We start from the raw sequence: 23866 nt of genomic DNA, 5'->3' as shown, positions 1-23866 counted from the left end.
GGAGTCAAAGAATCTGTTTCCAATGACAGCCCAGCTAACATGGTGCCCTCCTGATGCTGTTGGACTACAACTCCTAAGAAAGAGCCTTAACCAACATAGCCAGCGGTCAGAGAAGATGGGAGCTGTAGTTAAGGATACTGGAACATTGACAACCGCCATCTTATAGGGCATGCCCTGAGGTAAATCATTTTATGCATCTATTTATGAATTGCCTTTCACATGTGACTCAAGGCCATTTGCAAACACACCACTAAGTACAGCTAAAAATTCAGAAATAGTACAGAAACACAGCTAAGTACAAATTTAAACACAATACAAAACTGACAACTAAGGCAGAGGCTTTTTTCATCCATCTGGAACAGGTTGGAGAAACAAGAATGTCTTCAAATGTTTCTGGAAACTACAAACAGCAGGGGTAGCTAAACGGAGATGCTGTTTGGCAAAATCGGGGCAGCCACACTGAAAGTTCTGCTCTGAGTTACAGTGGAGGGGACTTCTGATATTTTAGGGACATGAAGGAGAACTTTCCCCTGACAGTTGTAGTGACTTGCTAGGTATATGAGGTGTTTAGGACATGGGTAGGCAACATAGCTGTCAACTTACAGATTTGAAAATAAGGGACCAGCAGCCTTGAAAATAAGGGACCAGCAGCCAAAATAAGGGACCTGCAGCCTCACCTATTCCAGGCACTCCAGTCTTCCTGTCCTCCTGCAGTCTGGTCAAACTCATGCTGGTAGCTTTGAGAACACTGTCCAACCAACTTTGTAACCAGAGGTTCAACTGAATAGAATCTGAATCACATGCACCACAAGGCCTATGCAGCCTCAACTTAAGATGGCTCCCCAGCCTGGCTTTGCACTGCAAAGTTTGCAGCAGCACGTGCAACAAAATGGCATCCAGCATTCAAAAACCCCATCAGCTTGCATTAACTAGCCACACACAAGGCATGCAAGCTCCATCCCCCACTTATTGGGTGAGCAACACAACCAAGCAACACAGTTGGAGCCTCCCTCCTCCCTGGCTGGCAGGGAGGGAGGGAGGGAGAGGAGCTGCTTCCTTTGAAATTTAAGGGACATCATTTAAGGGACATCCATCAATAAGGGACAGGAGCGGGACATGGCGCTGGAATAAGGGACTGTCCCTTCAAATAAGGGACACTTGACAGCTATGGTAGGTAAATTAAGGCCTGCGGGCCAGATCTGGCCCAATCGCCTTCTCAATCCAGCCCGCGGATGGTCCGGGAATCAGCATGTTTTTACATGAGTAGAATGTGTCCTATTATTTAAAATGCATCTCTGGGTTATTTGTGGGGCATAGGAATTTAGTCATTCCCCTCCCCCCCAAAAAATAGCCTGCCCCCCCACAAGGTCTGAGGGACAGTGGACTGGCCTCTGGCTGAAAAAGTTTGCTGACCCCTGTTAGGCAGTCTCTCAAGCATAGCTGTCAACCTTCCCCTTTTTTGCAGGAAATCCCCTTATTCCAGCACCGTTTCCTGCTGCTTCCCGCTGCTATCCCAGATTATTAGATATCCTGTAGACTGTCCCCAGGATAGGTGAGGCTGCTGATCCCTTATTTTCAAATCTGAAAGTTGACAGCTATGCTTTCAAGTAACCTTGTCCCAAGTCTAAGGTTAATAAACTACTGTTGCCTCGCTCAAATCTCTGCATCTGAAAATTTTCCTTGCACAGATCTCCAGGGTTTTCAGGGTCCAGATTGCAAAGAGGCACCCAAGCACGGAATTCCCTACAGACGTTTGTGCTAAACATGTGAAGGTCAGGCATGGTGGAAGGGGCACACACATGTCCCAAAGTCCCTTGTAAACTTCTTTCCATTGCATGTTCAGGCTGAGCGCTCAAAGAAGGTGTAAATATTTTTGATGCGGAAAGTGCAAAAAGCAAAAGATCGCAGGAGGCGCCACTTGGGTGACTATCAGCGGTAGATTGGTCAAACCAATCAATAAAAGGAAACACCTTTATCAGATTTTGGGGTGTGGGTGGAATTTTTGAGAATGAGCATCCTGTGACCAGTTTATTCTGATGAGCAAGTTAAAGGCTCCCTAAGACTTGCTGAAAAAACACTGAGGTTTCCTGCCAAGATGCAAGTCACGGAGGAAATGAGAAGTTGGTTTCTTTCAAGAGTCTATTGGCTGGAACGCTTCATGACGGGGAGCTGCTGCGAAGCTGTTGCCTCCCTGTTGTGCACCTTCTAGCTTGCTACATATTGGAAGCTCCTCTGAAAACCATTAAAAATAATTGGTGACGCCGTCTCTTCTTTAAAAAGAAACAATGGCTTGTTGTGGAATCCTGGGCCAGGCCGGCACACCTTCTGAATATGTGGGTAAACTATTTAGAAGCAAGCATATATTAGAGAGGAACCATAAGGATCAGTTCTTGAGCACCTTGTCATGGACTGGCTGGATGCAAAGGAGTAGAACCCCCAGGGGAAGAAGGCTCAGAGCCAGGGGATTGATGTTGGGATGATGATGAGTGGTCCAAGGGAGAAGGGGAAGCAGACTGTGGCCTCCTGTTGTTAAGTGTGGCTGTCCAGAAGCCCGTGAAAAGGACGTGAGTGCAACTCTCCCCACTTGCAATGTGCAGAAACTGATATTCAGAGGCACTGCTGCCCCCAACAGTGGAGATGGAACACAGGTACCATGGCTGATAGCCACTGATAATTTATCCTCCACGAATTTGTCAAATCACAGGAGGAATCTGTGGCTAGCCAAGGAGGGGCCAAATGAGGATCCAATGTGCCGGGGGGTTCAGCTGGGAATGCAAGCTGCACCTCCAGAACCCAAGGAAAGCCTTTTTGGCAAGGCCTGACATGCTGCTGAATAAACACGGGGCTTGGCTTCTCCTCCGGCGGCAGATAAAAGAGAAGAGCAGATGGCTTAAAAGGGAACGCAACACACGGTGGCAGAGAGGAAAGGATGCAGCTAATTCCCTGGGAATTAAATCCCTCACATTGAGAGTTTTAGAAGCAAGAAGAAGAAGAAAGGCTGGGGACGAAACTGGATTCGGCAGAAGTCTCCTAAGGAAAAAGTGGAAGGTGTTACACGGAGAGAGACTACAAGCCTGTGTGCTGCTTTTGAGTTTGGGGAAGGGAATCTCGAAAAGATGGTTGGGTAAAGGGATTAAGGGTGTGTCTGTAAGGAAGCTGGTTCTTGCTTGTGCTTCGGCTGCTAGTGCAGGAGTGTAAACTCTTAAGAGCAGGAGCACCAGAGAACCTCACGCCTATAGTTCTCTTGCAGCTTGTATCCCAGCCAGTTGTCCCTACCCATCAAGTTCAGTACTGGTGTCTCTGACGTCCTCCAGATGTTTTGGACCACAACTCCCAAGGGGCTGATGGGAACTGTAGTCCAAAACAGGCTGGCCATCATCATCATCATCATCATCATTTTATTATTTATACCCCACTCATCTAGCTGGGTTTCCCCAGCCACTCTGGGTGGCTCTAAATGGTTCCACTAAATGGCTGGGGAGCTCTGTGGTTACAGATAGGGGCCTTTTCCACCTGGAAATGCCAGGGATTGGACCTGGGGCATTCTACATACAAAGCATGTGCTCTACCCTTAACCCCTATCATTCTCCTAACCCTTCTCTTTCTTTGGCGATCACTCGTAGCCGAGGAAGATTGTCTTCCATAAACGCGGTTTTAACAATGAGTCCGTAAGTGACTGTGGAGGCCAATTCTGGATCCACACATCCTTTCACAGTAGGGACATTGGTTTCCTGGCGGGAGTTGATCACGGTGTGGATTTGCCAAGCGTGTCTTCCTCCTCGCACGTTTCTCACTTGTGTCCTGAGTTCAAGTGTCTTCAAAGCCCACGACACCTTTGGTTAAGACGGTTCTCCAACTGGAGCGCTCGCAGGCCAGTGTTTCCCAGTTGTCAGTGTTTATACTACATTTTTTTAGATTTGCCTTGAGACAAGCCTCTTTTCTGACCACCAGCAACTCATACTGCTTACAACACACCCTCCCTGTTGTATATGTAAATCCACTTAAAGGTTATGCTCCATGCAACTCATGAAGCAGAGACTTGTCCACTAATGATATAATAAGGCTGCTAGTTTTTAAGATGCCCCAAGACTCAGTTTGGCCCCATGGCAGCTGTCTACCTTGCAATGCCAAACTGCTTATTTCTCTTTAGATACAGGTCCCCCCAGCACCAGTGTGTAAGAACATAAGAAGAGCCTGCTGGATCAGGCCAATAATGGCCCATCTAGTCCAGCATCCTGTTCTTAGAGCAGCCAACCAGGCAAACCAGCAAACAGGACCCAAACCCAAGTACACTCTCCCCTCCTGTGGTTTGCAGCCACTGGTTATTCCAAAGCAATACTGGCTCCAACCCCGGTGGCAGACTCCAGCCGTCATAGCTAACTGGCTACTGTGAAATGTGTCACAGAGCTGTCGCTAGCCACTAAGCTCCTTTTCTGGCTCTCCAGAACCATCGAGCAAAACCCTTTGCCTAGCTCTAGAAACACCTGTTGAAGATCACTGCCCGTTGGTGAGTCCTCAGGTTAAACAAAAGTTGGTAGCCTTTTCCAGCTAATACTACACAACAGGACTGTGTTACAAAGAGGTGTGTTAATAAAAGGGTGTTGCTGGATTTCAGCCGCAGACAGCAGGGCCAATAGCCAGGGATCATAGATCTGTAGAGTTGGAAATGACAATGATACGATAATCTTTATTGTTATTGTCCCATACAGAACAACGAAATTGAAAAATCTACATAAAACATTCAAAACTCAACAAGCCTGCTATCCCAGCTATCCCAACCTGGTTAGCCCCCTAAAAACTCTGATACCCCATTTTTAAATACAATATACTCCCTTACACTGTGTTTAAAACCAAAATCGCATTTGGGTAGAAACTGTTTCTCAGGTGGCTAGTCCTAGTCTTTATAACCCTGTACCTTCTTCCAGAAGGCAGAAGCTGAAAGAGATCATTTCTGGGGTGTGCACTATCCTGCGCTATCTCTGCAGCTTTCTTATGGCACCTGGAAGCATAGATTTGATCCAAGGTGGGAAGAGTCAAATCGGTTATAAATAATTCATTCGAACAAACCCTGACTCCCCTCCAGTGAGCTTTCAGCATCTGCACGTGCCGCCATCTTGGAAACTTGGGCCACCCATCTGGTCCAACCCTCTGCAATGCAGGAATCTTTCTCCCAATGTGGTGCTCAAACCCAAGACCTTGAGATCAAGCGTCTCACGCTCTACCAACTGAGCTATCTAAGGTGGGAGCTGCAGTTCAACAACAGTCCAAGAGACACACATCCCTCCCACCCTGGCCCTAATAAAAGGAACATATTGAGCGGCCTCTCTAAGTCCACAAATCAAAAAGGCTGTTGGCTGTCTTTCCCTCTGCACAAAAGAGCTGGATGGTTTGGCATGAATGCTCTGAAGCTGGCCAATGGCAAGCAATTTATTCTGCCCTCCTCTTGTTTCCCTGCTGAATCGGGTGGGTCTTCCAAGCCCAGCCTCTTTCATGCAGGCGCCTCCCTTTCTGGAAAGAGATATTTTGTTTATCCCTTGCAGAGACAGGCCCACCCAGCAGCCGCCAGTGGGAAGGCACCAAAGGGTGCCAACAACACACGTCTACGATGCAAAAAGGTCATCACGTGCCGGGCTGTAATTATACCCCGGAGAGCAGCTCTTTTGGCGGTTTAACTCTGCAGAGGCACAAGCCAAGACTTGTCCACAATGCTAATGGGTGGATAATGAACGTGTTTCACTCGGAGGACAAGCCATAGTGTTACAGTAATCTGATGGACAAAATGTTAACATGTTTCTCCACCCTCCGCCGCCCCCTTTAGGTCCTACCTGGAGCCATTAATAAAGACGTAAAGGCAGAGGCTTCAGGAGGGCTCCTGAAACTACCGGTAATTAATGCCTGCTTCTACTTGGCATTAAGAAGAATGCTGAGCATTTAAACAGGGGATTTCAAATTGCTCTATGTATATCATCTCAATGATCTTTAGAACAGGTAATGAGGGGGGAATTAAATCGATGCAAAACAGCAAAACCCTAAAAATAAGTAGTCTGCAATACATAAACGTATGCATTTAATGCTGCAATTAAAACACACTTTAATAAAATTAAAGCAGCAGTTTCATGCACACCCGTACTGTACCTGCAGCACTGAATGCAGTAGGATTGCCTAATCCACTAACTTCTTAGCATTCTTCAGTCGCCTCTAAGGTGAGTGCTTCAGTCTGCAGACTTGCACCCTTTGCAAAGGCCATATATTGTTCGTTCTGCATTTGGAGACAGTCCCTTACTGTGGTCATCCTTTGGAACCCCCTGCCAATTGACATTAAGAAGGTGCCCTTGCTGTTTTGCTTTAGAGACCTGCTGACAATGCTTACCCAGACAGGTAATTTAGTTACCTATATTCATTCTAAAGTTGTATTGATTTTCATCTGTGTTTGCATGGTGTTTGTTTTATGTACATTTGTTTTTCATTGCTTTCTGGATTTTAGCTGTGTTTCACTTTGGACAGCTTTTTGATTAAGCACTTAAATCATCCAAACAAACCAACAATGCCTTTGTGCTCATTGCATTGGAAGGCTAGAACGGGCTCACTTTTTGCTGAGCAGCCAGCCAGCACACTACCTTTGCATTGTCCCTTATATCTCCCTAAGGGAAGATATATGTGTTTAATATTTAAATATTCTGTTGGGAGCCACCCAGGGTGGCTGGGGAAACCCAGCCAGATGGGTGGGGTATAAATAATAAATTGTTGTTGTTGCTTTTTTAGGCTGGAAGCTCAAGGATGGTATAAGATCTCCATATACCCACTGGCTTGGCTCAGGCACAATTAGCAGTGCTGGTGTCCAATCACAGAAGGCAAACAGGTGCGATTGGAGAAGTTTCTCCACCAACATCTACCTGTGTTTTCCCACAGCTATATACTTGCACCTTGCATGAGCACCCCAAGTATCTTGTTTTCAGTTTATGCTTATGCTGCAACTTACAAATATTATTCAAATTAGGAAAGGTAGGCAAAGGAAACAAGAACATTGTTGGAAACTGCCCGTTTTCCTCATGTTTTCAAAGAGTAAGGTGGATCATAAGGCTAAAACATTGTGTTTTCTTCGGAATGCTGTAAATTAGAACGAGAGCAAAAAATTATCAAGGATTGTATTCAACTAACTTTTACTCAGAGTAGACAAACTGAAATTAATGGGCCTAAATTAGTAGTCATGGCCATCGATTTTGGTGGGTCTTCTGTGAATAAAAACTGGAGACATATATAGGACAATTGCATGTTGATCCCACTGTCCCTTTCTGCAGACCAGAAAGGATGGAGCTGGAATGAGAGCTGTGCTTCAGTGACCAAGCAGCTCAGGCTGTACACAGCAGCTGAAGGCTCCATCCCTAGTTCAGAACAGGTGTATCCCTGCGCCTCCCCTCCTCCCGAGTCACTTCACATGCTGCTAGGCAGACACTTCTGCACCTGCTCTGCAGTTCCTGCTCAACTGTCTCCTCTGCGGGTGGGTCTGTCAGACAGCCACAAACCCAGGCAGCTGGCAGGGGCGACCTCCAGTCCAAGGAATCCTAGGAACTGGAGTTTGCTAAGGGTGGTAGGAAACTGTACCTCTGTGAAGAGTAGACTACAGTGGGCTGGGGTGTGTGTATGTGCTTTTAAGTGTATGGTGTGCACACAGCTCATCCTCTGGCCAAGCAGGGATTTGACCCCTGTACCAAATTGCACCCTTCTATCCACTGAAAGAGCAGCGGCACTGGAACATACGTACAGTGGTACCTCTAGTTGCGGACACGATCCGTTCCAGGGTGCCGTTCGAAAAGTCCGTAACCAGAGCGGCACTTTTACGTAAGCGCAGAATGCAATAGAGCACTTCTGTGCATGCACAAAGCACACAGAATGCTTCTGCACACGTGCACATGGTGAAACCCGGAAGTATACACTTCCAGGTTTGCCGCGTTCTCAAGCCGAAAAGATGCAACATGAACCTAATGCAACATGAGGTATGACTGTACATAAAAGCTCGCAGGATCAGGCCAATGGTCCATCTAGTCCAGCGTTCTGTTCTCACAGTAGCCGAGCAGATGCTGCTGTTGCTTCCAGCAACTACCATTCAGAGACACTGTTACCTCCAATTGGGGAGGAAGAGTTTTATCTTCCACAAATTTGGCTAATCCTCTTTTAAAGCCATCTACGTTGGTAACCATTAGTGGCTGATAGTGAGTTCCATAGCCTGCCGATCAGAAGGTCGGAGGTTCAAATCTGCACGATGGGGTGAGATTCCGTTGCTCTGTCCCAGCTCCTGCCAACCTAGCAGTTTGAAAGCACACCAGTGCAAGTACCGGTAGATAAATAGGTACTGCTGTGGTGGGAAGGTAAAAGGCGTTTCCATGCACTCTGGTTTCTGTCACGGTGTTGCAGAAGCAGTTTAGTCATGCTGGCCACATGACCCGGAAAGCTGTCTGTGGATGAACACCAGCTCTCTTGGCCTGAAAGCGAGATAAGCACCGCACCCCATAGTCGCCTTTGACTGGGCTTAACCATCCAGGAGTCCTTTACCTTTTTTACCTTTTTAGTTTAACTATGTGGTGCATAAAGAAGTACTACAGAAGTTCTCTCTCTGCCACCTCCCCTTCTGGCTTTCCTAAGAGTCAAAGGTTTCAAGTTACTTTGAGAGGAATCCTGACTACTGCATTTGCCATTTTTTAGGGAAGTGTGCCAGCCCATTTCAGACCAAGGAATTATTAACTTGCTTTTGCACCCATGAAGGCACCAAGTCATGATTTCCCCACTTGCATGCTAAGTAGAGCAAATATAACTATTTTAGGATGGAGTGAAAATGGTTCTTAAGATTCGCGACCCCTACAGACAGGTGGCAAAATTTAGGTGGAGGGGATTTGCCAAATATTCTCCAGAACAATTGTAGGTAGAACATGAGACTCTTAATCTCAGGGTCATGGGTTTGAGTCCCATGTAGGGCAAAAGATTACTGCATTGCCAAGGGTTGGACTAGATGACCCTCGTGGTCCCTTCCAACCCTGCAATTCTATGATGGAACTACTGGATTATAGGGAATTACAACAAAGGGCTGCAGCTCAAAGGTAGAGGAAGTGATCTGTATGCCGAAGCCCCCTCCCCGCCCCATTCCGATCCCCGGTGCTGGAGGAGGAAGAAGCGGAAGAAAATGAACAGAAAAATATATTCGAGTTAGTTAATTCTGAATGAAACTTTGTTGTTAGTGTCTATTGGTCAGGGAGCTAAGAGAAGAAGGCTGGGAGGAGCTCAGACCGAGGCCGTCCCTTCTTTCGGTAGTATTAAAACAAAAATAAACAGTTACTTCTGGACCCACAATTACGCCTGAAATTCTCCACTGACGGAAAAATGAGGGAGGAGGATTTCGCCAAATGTCGGAGGCGGAACAGAAGTTACTTTTTCGGAGAACACCCCCCACTCCGCACACACACACAACAAAACTATCAGGAAATGTATCTCTGAGAAAATAGCGGCCCAGCTGTTAAAATATATTCTCTCTCTCTCTCTAAAAAAGGGCGCCTTTTCCCAGAGGCTCCTCCTTCCACGAACTATAAATAAACCGCTACATTGTGTACGATACAAGGAGGCAATTGCACAACCGGCCGCTTTCTGCCAGCGCCCCTCCCTCACCCCCCCGCCCCATCTCTGTTCATCGCATTTTTCAGTTTCTGTTTTACAGAAAGATCTACTTTGTGAAACCAAAGACTAGCTGTCACCCGGTACAAGAAAGTCCCCCTCTCCATTTGCTTTTCCATAGCGCACCGCGAGTGCCGCATGCAGCACCTCCGCCTGCTGCCCTAAAGGACACCCGGAGACCTCCATCCAACATGCAGAGGCAGTTAGGATCCGCGCCACACGCAAACCGCTTTCACCGCTAAATAATCTATCTATGCGGCAGCGGGGAATCTAATAGTAATAGCAATCGATACATTATTAGCGTCCGGAAACACAGCCGGTGGTGACGCTGCCCCGCGCCGCTTCGAAAAGTTCCTAGGCTTCAGCCTTAGAACTGGGAGGGGACCTGGCGGCGACACCCGGCTCGGGGTGGGATTTCCCCGTCTGCGCTCTTAGCGCGCGCGGCGACCGCTAGATCCCGAGGACGGCAGACTGGGCGGGGGGGGGGGGGACACATGAAAAGTTTTGCCTGCCCATCTCCGAGGAAGCGGGGGGGGGGGGGAGAGATGATCGCTGTCAAGGGAAGAAGGGGGCACCCATTTGCCAGCAGCGGGTGCCCCCGAACCGAGGCTGAGGGTGGCGCCATCGCCTGTCAAAGTGACCGCAAAGGCGGGCTCCGGTCGCGCGGCCGAGGGAAGCCCCGCTGTGGGTCGTCCAAAGTCAGCCCGAGCACGCCACTCACCTAAAAGGCATGGAGAGACGGAGGGAGCGCGCGAGGATCCCGGTGCAGAGGAGGCTCCTGCAGCAAAATAAAGGCAGTCGGCAGCGGGAGGGCTCCAGGACCCGGAGCTGCAGCGGGGCCGTCGATGGCGTTGCCAGAGACTCCTCCCTCTGGGCCTCGCTCTCTCCGCCTTCGCCGCCGCTTGCCCTGCCTGCGATCGGCCGGGCTCATCGCTCCGCTCTGCAGAGCGCTGCGCAAAGGCGCGGCGGACAGGTGTCCGGGGACGCTTTGGCTGAGCGCGCCCCGGGATCGGAGGTGCGGGGCGCTTGCTGCAGATCTTATCTTCCGGGGTCGCTGGGATGGCGGCGGTCGGGGCTTGTGTTATGTAAGCGCGTCAGGAGGGACTGCTTAAGAGGCCGAACGAGGCTTATGCAATGGCCAGATGCTCCCTAGGGGTCGAGGCTTGCAGTTGCGGGAACGAGTTTATATACCAAATTCACATAGCCTGCATTGGCACGATGGCGCCTTTGAACTTCACGCCGCCGCCCCCTCTCAGCCATGGCCTTTTGCACGTTCAAGGTTGCCGCATTCAAAAACACAAGGGGTGCGGGTTAGTTTGGCTCGTTGCAGTTTGGTTTGGCTTTCCTTGCTGGAATCGCCTAGGCTTCTCAACCCCTCTGAACCACAGTAACTTTATACTGGGCGCCTTTCCCTCCCTACACACGCAGGGCGCACCACACCGATCATGGGTATAGCCAGGGGGGCAGCTGCCCCCGCCGCATCAAGAAAATAAATAAAAAATACTTACCTAAAAGTAGAAATAATCAAAGTACATTGAAATGATCTCTGAGATACCACAACCTCCCTCCCTAGCGAACATTTCCCTAGAAATAGTCAGTGCCTGCTTTTGTTCCACTGATACATGGAGCATGTAATTTTGTTTATTGTAAAACAAAGCAAAACTATCCCACAGTATGAAACAAACTATAGGCAGCATATAAACATCAACCCAAATCCTCTCAAAAGAGTCAGTTAATCTCTCCCCCCCCATTTTTTATTCATTTTATAACACAACTAAACAACACAAACAGAAAAACAAACAATACAAACAAATTATTGTCTTATCCTTATTTTTTCTAAACATTGTTAGGTGAGCTTCCCCAAGTCCTCCCTATCTCATTTTCATTTTACCTCATCTTTAGCAGTTTACATATATCATAATTTTTAACCATTTTTATTACACTTTTACCATAAAAATCTTCACATTTTATCACTTACAAATAATACTGTTTTAAAATACACTATCTTCTACTTCTAACCCTACAGCCTATATCCACTTCCAAAGCTATTCTAGGATTTAAAAATTAACATATTTTTTTCAAATATTCTTTAAACTTCTTCCAATCTTCTAAAAGAGCCAGTTGATCTTTACTAGTATTAAAGTTTAGGTCAAAGGTTTTCAACCTTTTGAGTGCACAGCTCCCTTGACCAACTACGTCCTTTCTGGGGCACCCCTGTGGGGCTCAGGAGCCCACTTACGTCACCCCTTGCCCGCAGAGCTGGCAGCCTCTCACCCTTTTTCAAACACCTTCCTTTGTGGAGTGTTCCCTCAGCCTCCTCTCCTCTCCCCTTTCCTTGGGTGTCCTCTGGGCAACTGCTGTCCCTTGTCTCTGAGCTGCCCCCCCACCCCAAAGAGAGGTGCCTCCTCATCCTGCCCCACAGGGGCCTGGGAAGCACCCCCTGGCCAGCCCCAGAGGCACCATTCACCTGGGGAGCTTGTGGCCAGGGCTGCTCCAACAAACACCTGTGCAAGCCTTTGGGAGGCAGAGACGCAAGAGGGCATCAGAGGAGGGAGGGAAGGAAAGAGGGACAGAGGCTGGTGTTGCCTACGGCATCCCTGACCATCATTCAAGGCACCTCAGGGTGCCACAGCACACTGGTTGAAAACCACTGGTTTAGGTAAATGGAACTGATTTTGGTGTCTTAAAAGCAATGGTGCCCTAAAATACATCTTTGCTGAGGGAGTTCCACAAGCGCGGTCCTACAAGAAAGAAAGAAAAATCGCTTTCAGGTAGCAAAACGTCTGGCTGAAAGGACACTCCAATAAGGGCTTCATTTCAAGCTTTCAGTTGACAGGCAGAAAGTGGTCATTCTGATGAATTTAAAAATATAATAGTGGAAAGTTGCTGTCAACATTTACAGCCTAAATCTAAATAAGTCTTTCTTTCTGTGGAATCAAGGGAATTGTGGTTCTCTGGGAGGGGGCTGCTAGAATTCTGCACAGCTCCGCTAAACTGCGATTTCCAGTATTTTGGGGGCAATCTGTGACAAAGTGGTGCAAAAGTAACATACATTTGAAGTATAGATGCATGCCTTGCTCGTGCAATCCCATGTGTGTCAACTCAGAAGTAAGCTCTCAGGTAAGTGTACACAGTTCAACCTCATTTTTTGATACAGCAGGAATACTTTTGCGGAGCTGTAACATTAAAAACAAACAAAACACTTATGTGTACAATAGCATTCTCTTTTATTCATATCCACAGTGGGATAAAAGTGGAAAGGAGATGAAAATAACAAAAACATACAAACATTTTTTGAGGTCCCTATCTGACTTGAATTAATTAAGTTAATTAATAGTAATTTATAGACAGCCCCGTTCCATAGACTCAGAAAGTCAATAAAAAATGTGTGCTCAAAATATCTTGTTGCAGTCAGATTAATACAAACTATTAGTACTAAAACACCATCTGCCCGCCAGCTTAACTCCAGCTGTTGAATGAATCCCAGGCTATGTAAAAGGAGCTTTCAGAAGATCCCTCTGAAAAATGGATACTTTAGCCCTGCAGGGTTGCTTTACAACACCAGAAAAGTTAGAGGATGTCATGTTGATCCAGAAGACAAAGCTGCATATTGGTGCATTCAGCTTTACTAAAGTGTGTACACTATTTGGTTGGATGACCTAATATAAAGGCAGTGTGTTAATGCGGGTTTTTGGAACTACAGTGGTACCTCGAGTTACATACGCTTCAGGTTACATACGCTTCAGGTTACAGACTCTGTTAACCCAGAAATACTACCTCGGGTTAAGAACTTTGCTTCAGGATGAGAACAGAAATCGTGCTCTGGTGGCGTGGCAGCAGCGGGAGGCCCCATTAGCTAAAGTGGTGTTTCAGGTTAAGAACGGACCTCCGGAACGAATTAAGTACTTAACCCGAGGTACCACTGTATAACATTATGAGGGGTAGCTTCACTGCCCACCCCCATTTTGTATTTTTCCTAATTCATGACCAAGAGAAAATTCACACTGGCTCTTTTTTGCATGTCACACTAGGTCAGTTTATTTTAGACCATGGCTTAATCGTGAACATGCTTCCTGTCCCCTCACAGCTGCTTGCTCATGGCACAAACCAACCACAGTGCGTCTTGTTGTGTTGTGTGAACTCAGAATACGTTTTTTTCCTTGTTTCAAACAAACCATAAGCAATCCATGCAGGTGGTGATGGTGCGGCAAATTCACAATTAAGTCATGGTTTAAAACAAAGTGGCTCAGTGTGATGGGTGAACCGTCAGTGGTAACTACCAACTCACCTCTGTTTACTGTTGCTCTGTTTATGGTGATCTGAATGCTCTTTATGGGATGAACTTTGGTGCCATTCTGTGCAGCCAAATAAGCATTTTATAATTATATTTCTGGGATGAACAAGGCTCCGTGAAGCCACCTTGAGGAATTTTGTTTTAAGGGTCATATTCAACTGAAGCTTGGCACTTTTATGTTCCATCGATTTCAGTGAGAGGCCCCAGGCACTGAACTCTCCCAGTGTTGAAATCAAAGGGTCCTGAAAGCCTCTTAAGTGTGGTTGGATAATCGCCAGACTTACGAGACACAGATTCTTAAGGAGCATGTTACATTAAGGCAGTGAGTGACACACAACACCTGACTTTCCACAGGACCCTACTCTGCCTGTACTATCAGCCAGTTTTAATCCTATATAGCAGCTGTCCAGACTTTAAATAGTCCAATTGTCACAAATGGAATGGTGAGCATAGGAAACATGCTGTGTTAGCAGCCAGCACATCATTTCCCTCGTCTTCTGCCCTTAATAGAAGCAAACGGTAGCTGTGCTGAATTGATGACATTTTTATTGTCCCCTTTTTCCAAGAAGCATGGGACAGTGTGCTTGGTTCTGCCCCTTCTACTGGCTAGGGATAGGGAACCCACATAACTCCAGATGTTTCACAACATCTGGAGGGCCACAGGTTTCCCATCTCTTGATTCATCCATTATTACTATTTGTCCTGTTGCCAGTTCCCCCCCGCAAAAGATGAACTCAATGGTTGCTCATTTGCTCTCCCAGATGAATTTCCTTTTTGCTTTCAACTTACTGCAGGCTTCCCATCTAAAAAGTTTTATTGGAATGATTGTCTCCGTCCCTGGGCTAAGCTCAAGGTCATGCAACTGAAATGGGCAGATATTCTTGCAGTGTTTATACGTGTCTCTGCTCCCTTCCTCTTGTTACTTCATCATAACATTTTAGATTTTAGTTACAGATAGGTAGCCGTGTTGGTCTGCCATAGTCAAAACAAAAAAATTCCTTCCAGTAGCACCTTAAAGACCAACTAAGTCAGTTCTTGGTATGAGCTTTCGTGTGCATGCACACTTCTTCAGATACACTGAAACAGAAGTTTCCAGACCCTTCTATATAATGAGAAGGTGGGGAGGGGTATTACTCAGAAGGGTGGTGGGAATGGGTGATTGGCAGATAGCTGTGATGAGCCTGTTGACGACTCTTAACGACTGCAATAGGTCTTACAGGAAAAAGCAAGGGGTGAAAAGGTGAAAAATGGCTTTGTCATGTATAATGAGATAAGAATCCAAGGTCTTTGTTCCATCAAATGCCAACAGTGTCCTTCAGCTCTCTATATTGGACAAACAGGCCAGACCTTACGCCAAAGAATAAACGGACATAAATCGGACATCAGGAATCACAAGACAGAGAAACCAGTAGGAGAACACTTCAATCTCCCAGGACATTCTATACAAGATCTCAAAGTAGCTGTTTTACTACAAAGGAATTTCAGAAATAGACTGGAAAGAGAAGCTGCTGAATTGCAACTTATCACCAAACTTAAAACCATCGAGAGACCTGGTCTGAACAAAGACCTTGGATTCTTATCTCATTATACATGACAAAGCCATTTTTCACCTTTTCACCCCTTGCTTTTTCCTGTAAGACCTATTGCAGTCGTTAAGAGTCGTCAACAGGCTCATCACAGCTATCTGCCAATCACCCATTCCCACCACCCTTCTGAGTAATACCCCTCCCCACCTTCTCACTATATAGAAGGGTCTGGAAACTTCTGTTTCAGTGTATCTGAAGAAGTGTGCATGCACACGAAAGCTCATACCAATAACAAACTTAGTTGGTCTCTAAGGTGCTACTGGAAGGAATTTTTTTCTTTTAGATTTTGACCTTTTCTTTAAAGGACCACCACCATGTTAGATAGAGAGATACATACATAATACACAAATGCATTATAAATGTTGAAGTTGCAACAAATGTACTTGGAGAACCAATTCTGTCCATGAATTATACAGTTCTCACTTTTAAAAACCATTTATTTCCCCTCAAGGAGAGAGGAGGGAGGACATCCTGTCTTTTGTCATACTGGCTGTGGTCTAGACACATTGTTTTCCCCAAAGAATCCTGGGTACTATAGTTTGTTACGGCTGCTGACAGTGGTGCTGTGTCGTAAGCATATCAGTGAAAGTAGATAAATAGGTACCACTGTGGCGGAAAGGTAAATGGCAATTCCATGTGCTCTGGTTTCCGTCATGGTGTTCCGTTGCACCAGAAGCGGTTTAGTCATGCTGGCCACATGACCGGAAAGCTGTCTGTGGACAAACACCACCTCCTTCAGCCTGAAAGCTAGATGAGCGCTGCAATTTAACAGTCCAGGGGTCTTTTACCTTTACCTTCTAGAAGTGCCTCTAGCTAATTGGTTTCCATGGAAACATATTTGCCCCTAGTTTGCATAACAAATGGGATATCTAACAGACATTCAACAAATGAAACTGAATGAATCATTTTAGCCATTCGTCTCCAGAGACAGATGCCAACAGCAAAAAAGGTTAGAGGGCACCTTGAGAGTCATTTAAATCCCAAACCGTATAAATGATAACTGTGTTTTATATATTCCTTGGCTTTTAATCATGGGAGGGTGGAGACTAAGCTGGCATTGCCACTTGAAATGTGTGGAATTGAACTCTAAACTTGTCTATACCACATTACGTGTCTCTATCTCCATTCAACAGTGTTATCAGGTTAACTGACAAAGTTGCAGCTGAAATGATGAATGAGCCCAGTAGTTAAACCATCTAGTTGCCTGGCCAACTAAACAATGCAGAGATCATCTCTGAGTTTTATGCTGTACCTGTACAAATCCTGGGAGGAATAGCAATGATTTAGGGTGGTAAGCTTAAATTAATAGGTACATTTTCTTCTTTTGTTCTTTTTCAGCAGGCATTTCTCTTCTCTAGCTGGCAGGCTACTCTGGGATGGGCGTTGCATTTCCCTGCATTTCCCGCAATAAGAGTTGCCCAAGAGAATGGATAGGAATGACTAAACAATTTAAAAAAAATCTGCTAGAAAGGAAAACACCTTTACACCCTTAAGGAACGAGAGTGATTGATGCTTAAATTTCTACAACAATGGTTATGCCCCACTGAAGCATTTACAATTAAGAGAGTCAGTATGGACAGACAATGGGCAACCTCCAGGTACCAGTAATTGCTGGACTTTGCAGGGGTCAAACCCAGACTGAAACCTATGGAGAACTTAAGAAGCCAAGTTACCCGGCCTCAGCTGGGGAGGGCGGGATACAAATAAATAATAATAATAATAATAATAATAATAATAATAATAATAATTATTATTATTATTATTATTATTATTATTATTTAGGACATGTTTAAAGTATGCCAAAAAAATGCATTCTATGGACCAAAGCTCATAATCTGAAAAAGAACTGTTGCAAAATAAGGATAAACTCCTGTCTAAAATGTATAATTTCTTACTAGAACGGGAAACAAAAGATGAGCATCATTGACACACCTATACCTCTGGGAGAAACTTTGGAAAAGTGATTTGAAATTTACTGTGTGTTATTTTCTGAAAGAGAACAATTTGAAAATCATTCATAGGTGGTATTTAACTCCCAGTAGGCTGGCTAAGATGTATAAAGCAGAATCAGATACATGTTGGAAATGTAAAGAAATGGGAGGAACTCCCCCCCCCCCTCATGTGGTGGACATGTGGAAAGGTAAAGGAATATTGGGAAATCATTTATAATGAGTTGAAAAAAATGTTTAAATTTACCTTCTCAAAAAAACCAGAGTCCTTTTCGTTGGGAATAACCCAGACAGAAATCCCCAGGTGCCAGAAAAAGTTATTTATGTATGCAACAACAGCGGCCCGGGTTCTGTTAGCCCAAAAATGGAAAGTGAGGTCCCTTGTAAAGAGGACTGGCAACTTAAGATGTTAGAATATGCAGAATTTGCAGGCTTAACACACAGAATAAGAGAGCAAGAAGAACGTATATTTAAAGAAGAGTGGAAAATATTTATTGAATATATGGAAAACAATTGTACACAGCTGAAAACGCTGGGAGCATTAAGATAAATTCAACAGAGTAAGCAATGTTTGCAAGAAGCCAAGTTACAGGGAACCAGGCAGAGCGCCTTCTCGGTAGTGGCATCCACCCTGTGCAACACCCTCCCACCAGATGTCAAAGAGAAAAACAACTACCAGATTTTTAGAAGACATCTGAAGGCAGCCCTGTTTAGGGAAGCTTTTAATGTTTAATAGGTTATTGTATTTTAATATTCTGTTGGAAGCCGCCCACCCAGCCAGATGGGCGGGGTATAAATAATAAATTATTTATTATTTATTATTTATTATTTCAGAAGCCGAATGTGCTCCATTTTGAGTGCCACACTCCTGTTTCGAGTGTCACAATTCCAATTTGAGCGTTACGCTTCTGATTTGAGTTTTACGCTCGGTTTGAGTGTTACACCGAGGTTGGTTTGTTTTGGCTATTTATTTTGTGGTTTTGTGGCTCTTTTTCTTTCTTTTTAGTGACTGCATGGAACCCAGTTCAGCTACTGATTGATTGATTGATTGATTGATTGATTTTGTGATTGCAGTACATTGTTTCATACTTTCATATTATGGATCAATAGTCTTGTTAGATAGTAAAATTCATGCTAAACTGCTGTTTTAGGGGTTGTTTTTAAAAGTTTGGAACGGATTGATCCATTTTCCATTATTTTCTATGGGAAAGCACGCCTTGGTTTTGGAACCCTTTGGTTTTGGAACGGACTCTGGAACAGATTAAGTTTAAGAACCAAGGTACCACTGTACAATCACAGAGCAGCTTAGCAATCAGTCCTTCTTCACCAGGAACTCTGGGAATTGTAGTTCAGTGAGGGGAATAGGGGTCTGCCAACAACTCTCGGCACCCTTAACAAACTACCCTTCCCAGGATGCTTTGTGGGAAAGCCAAAGTAGTACAGTCGTACCTCAGGTTACAGACGCTTCAGGTTATAGACTCCGCTAACCCAGAAATAGTACCTTGGGTTAAGAACTTTGCTTCAGGATGAGAACAGAAATCGTGCAGCGGCAGTGGGAGGCCCCATTAGCTAAAGTGGTACCTCAGGTTAAGAACAGTTTCAGGTTAAGAACGGACCTCCAGAACGAATTAATTTATTAACCAAAGGTACCACTGTACAGTGACGGTTCAGTTTTTTTGGGGGGGTCTATTTGCATAGGCAACATCGTGCAAAGTCAGGAACCCCCAGAACTGACCCCCTGCAAGGTGGAGGGCTGTTTACCAGGCTCTGGGAAGGCCACTTTTCACAGCAATACCCCACAGAGGAACTATTTATGACTTGCCAGCTGACTCCGCTGTAAATTCAAACATGGTTTCATGTTAAGGCACTTCACAAAGTAGCTGGGACATTCCAGCTAACTCTAATCTGGATTCTGGTCGAATAAATGGCTGCAGGTCTATATTAGTTCGTAACCATCGGCACCAGTGTTTGAAATCTTCAGCAAACAGTTGCTGTGGCATTTCTGAACAGCCATCACAGCTGCCCCCCAAAATAAAGACCAATTGGTTTATGGAAGTTCTGCTATTTTTAATATGGTGGCTCAGCATATTTGCTGGAATATCAGAAGAGCAGTTCTGGATCAGGCCCCTCTTCATCGGCATTGAGTGGAAGTGGAACATGGCCTTCATGCTTGGTCATTGCTGAATGCCCAGTCCTCCATGGATTTGTCGAAATCCCCTTGTAAAGCCATCTAGGTTGGTAGCCATCATCTCAGTGGCAGACTTTGGGGTCTCAAATTTCAGTGGCCCCCTGTGTGATGCCAGAATTTGACCCCCCCCACTTCTTGCCTTCTATTCTACATCATAGTTGGGGTGCCCTCGTGGCTCTGCTTCCAGTGCCACAGAACTGTTTGTGCTCCCCTAAATTTGGGTTTCCATGTTTCAAAAAGTAAAATTCCTGACATCTGCAGGTCATGTCTCAGGCAAGCTTCCCCTAAATCTGCCTCTGTTGCAAATTCCATAGTTCAATGACGCACTGTGTGGATAACTACTTTTATCTGACCCGAATCTTCCTTGTTTTGCTGTTCCGCTGTTCCATTATTTTCATTATTGTCTCGTGGTGCCTTCTACTCATGCCTGTCCTCTGTTGCCTCCTAGCTGCAACCTTGCTTTATTAAACTTACAGCTTTTAAATTGAATTGAGTTTTGGCATTTTATATTGGTGTTAGCTGCTCTGACAACTCTAAATTTGGGTACACTCTCAGGACCAGCCCTGTGATGAGGTGGAGTGAAGCAGCTGCCTCAGGTGGCAGATGTTGAACCAGGCAGAGGGCCTTCTCGGTAGTGGCACCTGCCCTGTGGAACTCCCTCCCACCAGATGTCAAAGAGAAGAACAAATACCAGACTTTAAGAAGACATATGAAGGCAGCCCTCTTTAGGGAAGCTTTTAATGTTTAACAGACTACTGTATTTTAATACTTTGTTGGAAGCTGCCCAGAGTGGCTGGGGAAACCCAGCCAGATGGACGGGGTATAAATATATATATATATATATATGCAGGTTTTGGTGTCCTCGGGTGTCTTCCCGTGTAAAAGTTGGGGTGTCTAGGCGACGTTTCGACGAGGTCTCACTCGTCATCTTCAGGCTGGTGCTTTCGGCTTCTTGTTACTGGAACAGAGCGGGATCTCAATGTTTGAGTTCCTATAAATACTGTAGAGGGGGTGTGGTGTCTAGCCTCCAATGTTCTGGGCAGAGAGGAAGTTCCCAGGCTAGTGTGCCTTTTCTTCTTTTGTTCCTTAATTACTTGAGAGATACCTTGAGTGATTTCTTGAGTGATATCCTGAGTACCACTTAGGTGGGTCATTAGGTGTGGATTAGTTGCTAAAGTCTTTGTGTCTTGACCTCTTGAACTTTGTGAAGAGTTTTCCTGAGAAGATGGCTGTATTGCACTTAGTTGTGCTTTGGCTTGGCTTCGTGTATAGGGGCGAGCTGTGGTTTTGTGGCTTGTGTCAGCCAGATCTGTGTAGGGATTGCAGGGGGGTGCAGCATCCGGAGGTGCCACCATGGATTGGCTACTGGATGGTGTCAGTAGTTCATCTGTGGAGAGGGTCTGGGTTTGGCCAAGCCAAAGCACAACTAAGTGCAATACAGCCATCTTCTCAGGAAAACTCTTCACAAAGTTCAAGAGGTCAAGACACAAAGACTTTAGCAACTAATCCACACCTAATGACCCACCTAAGTGGTACTCAGGATATCACTCAAGAAATCACTCAAGGTATCTCTCAAGTAATTAAGGAACAAAAGAAGAAAAGGCACACTAGCCTGGGAACTTCCTCTCTGCCCAGAACATTGGAGGCTAGACACCACACCCCCTCTACAGTATTTATAGGAACTCAAACATTGAGATCCCGCTCTGTTCCAGTAACAAGAAGCCGAAAGCACCAGCCTGAAGATGACGAGTGAGACCTCGTCGAAACGTCGCCTAGACACCCCAACTTTTACACGGGAAGACACCCGAGGACACCAAAACCTGCATTCCTGTACCCGTGAAAATCTACGAAAGCATATATATATATATATATATATATATATATATATATATATATATATATATCTCACACAAAAAAGAAAGAAAGAAGTACATCAGGTCTGAAGAACCACTTTCCATTGGGTACACTCTCAGGGCCAGCCCTGTGATGAGGCAGAGTGAAGCAATTGCCTCAAGTGGCAGATGTTGATGGGCAGGGAGGGGACAGTGCCATGATGCTTGCCCTGTATCCCCTATGTTAGCCTGGTGCCCTCAGGTTCCCTCAATATATTTTCTTTCACCAATATTTGAGTAAGATTCAACTGTCAGTCCAATTGACTTCTGTATGTATCTTGGGGAAAGGCGCCATCTTGCCCTTTGCCTCAGGCAGCAAAATGTATTGATCTGGCCCTGTACATTCTTCTGTCGCCCAATTGCTTTGTGCTGTAATTGCCTATTCAATGCAGACCAGGTAGCCCTATACAGGCTCTCCTTTAGCTTGTTTTTCCAGTGCACAGTGCTTTCGCATTCCAGGAGAGCAGAAAAATTTCTATTTCCTGCACTGCAGCAGCCCCTGGCGGCTATAGAAAGCAACTACAAATGGTTATTTATTCATTGATTTGATCTGAATTGATGCATCATGGGAAAGATAAGAATAAAATTCCAAACGACTTTGCCAAAATGGGGAACTGGGCCAATGCCACTAAATGAAATTAATCGATTGCTGCTGCTCTAGGTGTGCATCCTATATGCTTTGCTCTACAATTTGAATCTTGTTACATTAGCAGAAAATGAGGTTCTTTGCAGTTTTGGGAAATGTGCCAAGTTTCTCTTTGCTGGTTGAGCCTTGAACAGCAGCAGCTATTTTAATTGAGATCCTCTTACAGATATTAGGGCAGCTTTTGGACATATTCATAGAGCACAAGGCTATAGGTGGCAAGCCGTGATAGCTATATGCTGTCTCCAATGTTGGCCACGTAGTACAGCTCTAAATAGCAGTGGCTAGGAATCACAAGGGAGAAAAATGCTGTTTTGCTCATATTCTGCAGCTTTCAGTCTCCCTCGTAGGCATCCGGTTGGCCACAGTGAGAACAGGATCCTGGAGGGGCCCTGGCCCGATCCAGCAGGCCTTTTACGATGTTCTTAGGGAATATAAAATCAAGTGCGATTTGTTATGTTATAAGTCAAGTGGCCTGCATGTTATTGATTATGTATATGTAGTTTTCACCGGTATCTTCATTTTTATGCAAACTCTCCTCTAATATACGTGCCTTTTTGTAAACACTGGTTGGCAGACTGAATAATAAAATCCGTAGAAGTGCTCATTTCAAAGGATAGCAGTACTTTCATCTTGGAAAGTACGAATTTGACAGATCTGCCTTTAAATGAGAACTGAATCAAGTATCTTCTCCCATCTCTACACACGAGCGAGTGTTACTCACATGAAGTAGCTGCGATAGCTGAAGTGGAGCCTGGGTATAAGTGGGAAATGGAAGCAGCTTCATGTTGGATGAGAAAAATGCCTTTATTTTACTCAAGACGATAGCGGCTGTGATGTGGCCCAGCCTAAGACCTTATGCTATTTGCAGAGTCTATATCTGGAAAAATAAACAGAAAATCTTTTAACACCTGTCTTTACCATCAGTTCCACTTTTACCTATATCTATGAAATGAAAAGGGATAAAGCGGGGAGAATAATCTTTGTTTAGTGATCCTGACTGTCTTAAGCAGGGGTCAACAAACTTTTTCTGTTGGGGACTGGTCCACTGTCCCTCAGACCTTGTGGGGGGGGGGCAGACTATTTTTTGGGGGGGGGGAATGAACACATTCCTATGCCCCACAGATAACCCAGAGATGCATTTTTAATAAAAGGACGCATTCTACTCATGTAAAAACACACTGATTCCTGAACTATCTGCAGGCTGATTTAGAAGGCGATTGGGCCGGATCCGGCCCCCGGGCCTTAGTTTGCCTACCCATGGTTTTAAGAGTCCCTTAACATGTGACATGAATCTCACTCACTAATGCTTTGGAATTAGTGCTATTGAAGCACCAATACTTCCAAGTTTCAGATAAGCACAACTTGAACCATATAATGCAAGTCCTTTGTTTGTTTGTTTGTTTGTTTGTTTGTTTGTTTCACCTTCTTGAATTTCACACTATGAGTGATGAGGGCATTTTCATGAATGGGCCATACATTGACAATGGTTAAAACATGCATTCTGTCCTGTGTTAACAATGCAAGACTGTTTCCTGCACACATGCACAAGACTATGCCCTTCGATTCTCCCTCTTTTTAATGTGTAATTAATATATAGTCTGTGGTCCTCCTGTCTATGTTTGGATGTGGGGCACATCCAGGTTCTTTCTAT

The 23866-nt window shown here is 45.2% G+C and overlaps 1 protein-coding gene and 1 long non-coding RNA gene across 2 annotated transcripts in view; one reads left to right on the top strand and one right to left on the bottom strand.

The window, feature by feature from the left end:
• SYNE3 (spectrin repeat containing nuclear envelope family member 3) overlaps positions 1-10961 on the bottom strand; it is a 90230-nt gene extending 79269 nt beyond the window's left edge. Inside the window, exon 1 of the mRNA XM_083732368.1 lies at positions 10382-10961. The gene's annotated coding sequence lies outside the window, so the exon portion shown is untranslated. The remainder of the gene's footprint in view (positions 1-10381) is intronic.
• Positions 6233-23866, top strand: part of LOC310845029 — a 55699-nt gene continuing 38065 nt past the window's right edge. Inside the window, exon 1 of the long non-coding RNA XR_014564429.1 lies at positions 6233-6378. This is a non-coding gene — a long non-coding RNA (uncharacterized lncRNA). The remainder of the gene's footprint in view (positions 6379-23866) is intronic.

Source organism: Podarcis gaigeae (assembly GCF_964106915.1).
Source record: "Podarcis gaigeae genome assembly, chromosome: 1".
NCBI lineage: Eukaryota > Metazoa > Chordata > Lepidosauria > Squamata > Lacertidae > Podarcis > Podarcis gaigeae.
This window is presented reverse-complemented; position numbering and strand designations above follow the sequence as displayed.